Source organism: Oncorhynchus kisutch, linkage group LG9, assembly GCF_002021735.2.
Source record: "Oncorhynchus kisutch isolate 150728-3 linkage group LG9, Okis_V2, whole genome shotgun sequence".
Lineage (NCBI taxonomy): Eukaryota > Metazoa > Chordata > Actinopteri > Salmoniformes > Salmonidae > Oncorhynchus > Oncorhynchus kisutch.
The window spans coordinates 21,754,555-21,761,722 of NC_034182.2; the positions used below are offsets into that span (position 1 = coordinate 21,754,555).

The 7,168-nt window shown below is 44.0% G+C and overlaps 1 non-coding gene across 1 annotated transcript; it reads right to left on the minus strand.

The window, feature by feature from the left end:
• Nucleotides 1-2,519: 2,519 nt before the first annotated feature.
• On the minus strand, nucleotides 2,520-2,591 carry trnaw-cca (transfer RNA tryptophan (anticodon CCA)). The gene has a single exon. It is a non-coding gene; the product is annotated as a tRNA-Trp (tRNA).
• Between the last annotated feature and the right edge of the window lie 4,577 nt (nucleotides 2,592-7,168).

Below are 7,168 nucleotides of genomic sequence, written 5' to 3' on the forward strand. Positions count from 1 at the left end.
AGCACACCATGCAATAATCGAAGTACAGCGCTCAGACAACAAAACAAGCCAAACAGATATCCGCCTTGTTGTGGAGTCAACAGAAGTCAGAAATAGCATTATAAATATTCACTTACAAAGATGATCTGATGATCAGAATGCACTCCCAGGAATCCCAGTTCCACAATAAATGTTTGATTTGTTCGATAAAGTCCATCATTTCTGTCCAAATACCTCCTTTTTGTTTGCGCGTTTAGTACACAATCCAAACTCACGACGTGCGGGAAAGTCCTGGCAAAAGTTCAGACGAAAAGTAATATTATAGTTCGTAGAAACATGTCAAACGAAGTATAGAATCAATCTTTAGGATGGTTTAGCATAAATCTTCAATAATGTTTAAACCGGAGAATTCCTTGGTCTGTAGAAATGCAATGGATCGCAAGCTACCTCTCACGTGAATGCGCGTGATCAGCTCATGCCACTCTAGCAGACCTCTGACTCATTCAGCTCCCATTCCCCCCTCCCTCACAGTAGAAGCATCAAACAAGGTTCTGTTGACTGGTGACATCTAGTGGAAGCCTTGGGAAGTGCAATATGACCCCATAGACACTGTGTATTCGATAGGCAATGAGTTGAAAAACTGCAAACCTCAGATTTCCCCCTCTCCTGGTTTTTCGCCTGCCATATGAATTCTGTTATATTCACAGACATCATTCAAACAGTTTTAGAAACTTCAGAGTGTTTTCTATCCAATACTACTAATAATATGCATATATTTGCATCTGGGCCTGAGTAGCAGTCAGTTTACTCTGGGCACACTTTTCCTCCGAATGTGAAAATGCAGCCCCCTATCCCAAACAGGTTTTAATAGAAAATTACTTAGTAAAAGTGAAAGTCACAGTAAAATACTACTTGAGTAAAAGTTGTGGTGGAATATTGACTCAGAAATATAACACATTTACTAGAACTTGTGATTTCAAATTAGACTTTAATACAAGGTAGCAAAGCCGAGCCCTTCCATGTAAAGACTCTTTTACAAACGTAACAGAGCCGAGCCCCTCCATGGAAAAGACTAAGTTCTCATATTACAGAGTCCTGCCTTTATAGTATTCTAACGTATATAGTCCCCTCCCTCTATATGAAAATAGCTTCCCTTGACCTTTCTTTATCATCATTTTTCCATCTCAGTTCTTGCTTGTTAACGTCCACATCTGACAGCTGTATAGGTTACATTCCAGAGTAAGTGATTACAAGGTTATACATATCGCAGAGGTCCAGTTTTCAATCAAGCACATTAGAGTCAGGTGTTTTACTAAAAATAGGAAAACCTGATCACCATAATCATTGCAATCATATCCTCCTCCTGGAGTAACCCCATTTACCTAAAGCTAAATCCAACCAGTCCCAAGCATGGGTTAAATCCTGCATTGTCCTTAACCTCTTGTCGCAATCCCTTCAGTTTGGGCATAGCTAAAGGAAAAGATCCATCTAGTACAGTGTTATTGGGAATAAAAGTACAACAATCATCTCCAAACATCACACAGACACCACCTTTCTCAGCTAAATGCCAATTTAAAGCTTGTCTATTCTGCTATGTCATTTTGCTAGTCGCCTGTACCTTGTTCTCCTAAGGCTGTTCATGTAAAGTCAGTATAGTTAATGAATCTCTGTTGATTATAATTTATCCATTCTAAGTTTGGGGACCTCGATCAGACACTATATCCTCAGGCACCCCGTAGTGCCGGAAGACGTGCGTAAACAAGGCCTCTGCAGCCTGTAGGGCCGTAGGGAGACCAGGCAGAGGGAGGAGATGATAGGAGTTAGAGAACCGATCCACAACGACCAGGATCGCGGTGTTACCCTGTGAGGGGGAGTATGGTAAGAAAATCCACCGTCAGGTGCGACCAAGGCCGTTGTGGAACGGGTAAGGGGTGTAGCTTCCCTCTGGGCAGGTGCCTAGGAGCCTTACACTGGGCGCACACCAAGCAGGAGGAAACATAAACCCTAACGTCCTTAGCCAAGGTAGGCCACCAGTACCAACCGCTCAAACAGCGCACTGTCCGACCGATCCCAGGATCACCAGAGGAAGATGATGTGTGGGCCCAATAGATCAACCGGTTACGGACAGCTCCCACACTACCAGCGCCACCAAGGCAGGAGGCTGGGAGTATGGGAGTGGGATCCATGGGCCACTCCACTGTGTCATACAGCCGGGACAATGCGTCTGCCTTCACGTTCTGGGAGCCTGGTCTGTAAGAAAGGGTGAACACAAAACGGGTGAAAAACATGGCCCACTTTGCCTGGCGAGGGTTCAGTCTCCTCACTGCCCGGATGTACTCCAGATTGCGGTGGTCAGTCCAGATGAGAAAAGGGTGTTTAGCCCCCTCAAGCCAATTTCTCCACGCCTTTAGAGCCTTTACGACAGCCAGCAGCTCCCGGTCCCCCACGTCATAGTTTCTACAGTGTCTTAACGGTATTCAATCACAAATATGAACATCTCATAGAATTAATGGGGGAAGTGATTGTAGGTCAAAACAGTTTGACCCCGACGTGATTTGAACACGCAACCTTCTGATCTGGAGTCAGACGCGCTACCGTTGCGCCACGAGGTCCATGCACAAATCATGCATTTATCACTACGTCTCTCTCGCACGGTCTCTCGCTCGGTCTCGGTCCCTCCCTCGTCATTAAATTCAAGGGCTTTATTGGCATGGGAAACATAGTTCCAAAATAATAAAGACATTTCAAATATCATATTATGTCTATATACAGTGTTGTAACGACATGCAAATGGTTAAAGTACAAAAGGGAAAATAAATCAACATAAATATGGGTTGTATTTACAATGGTGTTTGTTCTTCACCTGTTGTCCTTTTCTTGTGGCAACAGGTCACAAATATTGCTGCTGTGATGGCACATTGTGGTATTTCACCCAGTAGATATGGGAGTTTATCTAAATATTTTTTGTTTTTTTCGAATTCTTTGTGGATCTGTGTAATCTGAGGGAAATATGTGTCTCTAATATGGTCATACATTTGACAGGAGGTAAGGAAGTGCAGCTCAGTTTCCATATAATTTTGTGGGCATTGTGCACATATCCTGTCTTCCCTTGAGAGCCAGGTCTGCCTTCGGCTCAATAGCAAGGCTATGTTCACTGAGTCTATACATAGTCAAAACTTTCCTTAATTTTGGGTCAGTCACAGTGGTCAGGTATTCTGCCACAGTGTACTCTCTGTTTAGGGCCAAACAGCATTATAGTTTGCTCATTATTTGTATCGAAATGCTTGTGCTTTTAGTCCGACAGTGCAGTAATATCTAACAAGTAATCTAACAAATTCACAACGGCTACCTTATACACACAATGTAAGGAGATCGAATAAGAATATGTACATATAAATATATATGGATGCGCGATGACCATGCTGCATAGGCAAGATGCAATAGATGGTATAAAATACAGTATATATTATTGAGATGAGTAATGTAGGATATGTAACATTATTAAAGTGCCATTATTTAAAGTGACTAGTGATACCATTATTAAATCAATTTATTAAAGTGGCCAATGATTTGAGTCTGTATGTTGGCAGCAGCCTCTCTATGTTAGTAATGGCTGTTTAATAGTCAAATGGCCTTGAGATAGAAGCTGTTTTTCAGTCTCTCGGTACCAGCTTTGATGCACCTGTACTGACCTTGCCTTCTGATAGCGGGGTGAGCAGGCAGTGGCTCGGGTGATTGTTGCCCTTGATGATCTTTTTGCGCTTCCTGTGACATCGGGTGATGTAGGTGTTCTGGAGGGCAGGTAGTTTGCCCCCGGTGATGCATTGTGCAGACCGCACTACCCTCTGGAGAGCCTTGCAGTTGAGGACGGTGATACAGCCCGACAAGATGCACTCAATTGTGCATCTGTAGAAGTTTGTGAGGGTTTTAGGTGACAAGCCAAATGTATTTTGCGCCTTCTCCACCACGCTGTCTATGTGGGTGGGCCATTTCAGTTTGTCCGTGATGTGTACGCCAAGGAACTTAAAACTCTCCACCTTCTCCACTACTGTCCCGTCGATGTGGATAGGGGGGTGGTCCCGAAGTCCACGATCATCTCCTTTGTTTTGCCCCAGTGTTGAGGATCAGCGGGGTGGAGATGTTGTTTCCTACCCTCACTGCCTGGGGGTGGCACGTCAGAAAGTCCAGGACCCAGTTTCACAGGGCGGGGTCGAGACCCAGGGTCTCAAGCTTAATGATGAGTTTGTAGGGTACTATGGTGTTAAATGCTGAGTTGTAGTCAATGAACAGTATTCTTACATAGGTATTCCTCTTGTCCAGATGGGATAGGGCAGTGTGCTGAGTGATTGACTGTGACTATAATTAAAGATAATTTTCTTGGAAGATAATGCAGTCGATAAGGCATTCTAGGTCAGGTGAACAAAAGGACTTGAGTTCCTGTATGTTGTTATGATTACACCATGAGTCGTTAATCATGAGGCATACACCCCCGCCCTTCTTCTTACCAGCGAGATGTTTGTTTCTGTCGGCGCAGTGTATGAAGAAACCCGGTGGATGTACCGACTCTGACACCATAACCCGAGTGAGCCATGTTTCCATGAAACAGAGTATGTTCTGTGACAATCTCTGATGTCTCTCTGGAAGGCTACTCATGCCCTAATTTTGTCCACCTTGTTGTCTAGAGACTGGATATTGGCGGGTAGTATGCTCGGAAGCGGTGGATGGTGTGCTCGCCTTCTAAGTCTGACCAGGAGGCCGCTCCGTCTGCCTCTCCTACTGCGACGACGTTGTATTGGGTAGGCCTCTGGGATTAGAACCACACTAATACTTTGTACATGAACGGCCGCTCATTCTGAAAGAAATTGCAATGTACATACTGTGCCTTGCGAAAGTATTCGGCCCCCTTGAACTTTGCGACCTTTTGCCACATTTCAGGCTTCAAACATAAAGATATAAAACTGTATTTTTTTGTGAAGAATCAACAACAAGTGGGACACAATCATGAAGTGGAACGACAAATCAAAAACTGAAAAATTGGGCGTGCAAAATTATTCAGCCACTTTACTTTCAGTGCAGCAAACTCTCTCCAGAAGTTCAGTGAGGATCTCTGAATGATCCAATGTTGACCTAAATGACTAATGATGATAAATACAATCCACCTGTGTGTAATCAAGTCTCCATATAAATGCACCTGCACTGTGATAGTCTCAGAGGTCCGTTAAAAGCGCACAGAGCATCATGAAGAACAAGGAACACACCAGGCAGGTCCGAGATACTGTTGTGAAGAAGTTTAAAGCCGGATTTGGATACAAAAATATTTCCCAAGCTTTAAACATCCCAAGGAGCACTGTGCAAGCGATAATATTGAAATGGAAGGAGTATCAGACCACTGCAAATCTACCAAGACCTGGCCGTCCCTCTAAACTTTCAGCTCATACAAGGAGAAGACTGATCAGAGATGCAGCCAAGAGGCCCATGATCACTCTGGATGAACTGCAGAGATCTACAGCTGAGGTGGGAGACTCTGTCCATAGGACAACAATCAGTCGTATATTGCACAAATCTGGCCTTTATGGAAGAGTGGCAAGAAGAAAGCCATTTCTTAAAGATATCCATAAAAAGTTGCGTTTAAAGTTTGCCACAAGCCACCTGGGAGACACACCAAACATGTGGAAGAAGGTGCTCTAGTCAGATTAAACCAAAATTGAACTTTTTGGCAACAATGCAAAACGTTATGTTTGGCATAAAAGCAACACAGCTCATCACCCTGAACACATCATCCCCACTGTCAAACATGGTGGTGGCAGCATCATGGTTTGGGCCTGCTTTTCTTCAGCAGGGACAGGGAAGATGGTTAAAATTGATGGGAAGATGGATGGAGCCAAATACAGGACCATTCTGGAAGAAAACCTGATGGAGTCTGCAAAAGACCTGAGACTGGGACGGAGATTTGTCTTCCAACAAGACAATGATCCAAAACATAAAGCAAAATCTACAATGGAATGGTTCAAAAATAAACATATCCAGGTGTTAGAATGGCCAAGTCAAAGTCCAGACCTGAATCCAATCGAGAATCTGTGGAAAGAACTGAAAACTGCTGTTCACAAATGCTCTCCATCAAATCAAATCAAATCAAATCAAATGTATTTATATAGCCCTTCGTACATCAGCTGATATCTCAAAGTGCTGTACAGAAACCCAGCCTAAAACCCCAAACAGCAAGCAATGCAGGTGTAGAAGCACGGTGGCTAGGAAAAACTCCCTAGAAAGGCCAATACCTAGGAAGAAACCTAGAGAGGAACCAGGCTATGTGGGGTGGCCAGTCCTCTTCTGGCTGTGCCGGGTGGAGATTATAACAGAACATGGCCAAGATGTTCAAATGTTCATAAATGACCAGCATGGTCGAATAATAATAAGGCAGAACAGTTTAAACTGGAGCAGCAGCACAGTCAGGTGGAAGTTGAAACTGGAGCAGCAGCATGGCCAGGTGGACTGGGGACAGCAAGGAGTCATCATGTCAGGTAGTCCTGGGGCATGGTCCTAGGGCTCAGGTCAGTTGAAACTGGAACAGCAGCATGGCCAGGTGGACTGGGGACAGCAAGGAGTCATTATGTCAGGTAGTCCTGGGGCATGGTCCTAGGGCTCAGGTCCCCCGAGAGAGAGAAAGAAAGAGAGAAGGAGAGAATTAGAGAACGCACACTTCCAACCTCACTGAGCTCGAGCTGTTTTGCAAGGAGGAATGGGAAAAAAATTCAGTCTCTCGATGTGCAAAACTGATAGAGACATACCCCAAGCGACTTACAGCTGTAATCGCAGCAAAGGGTGGCGCTACAAAGTATTATCTTAAGGGGGCTGAATAATTTTGCACGCCCAACTTTTCAGTTTTTGATTTGTTAAAAAAGTTTGAAATACCCAATAAATGTCGTTCCGCTTCATGATTGTGTCCCACTTGTTGTTGATTCTTCACAAAAACTACAGTTTTATATCTTTATGTTTGAAGCCTGAAATGTGGCAAAAGGTCGCAAAGTTCAAGGGGGCCGAATACTTTCGTAAGGCACTGTATATACGCTTGTATGTCGTTGTTGTCTCTCCGTTGAAAACACTCAATCACCCTTTAGAGATCATCAGAGTCTCTGGTTAACGATCCTAACAGTCACAATGTATTTTGTGGTTGTAGGTGGTTAGAATG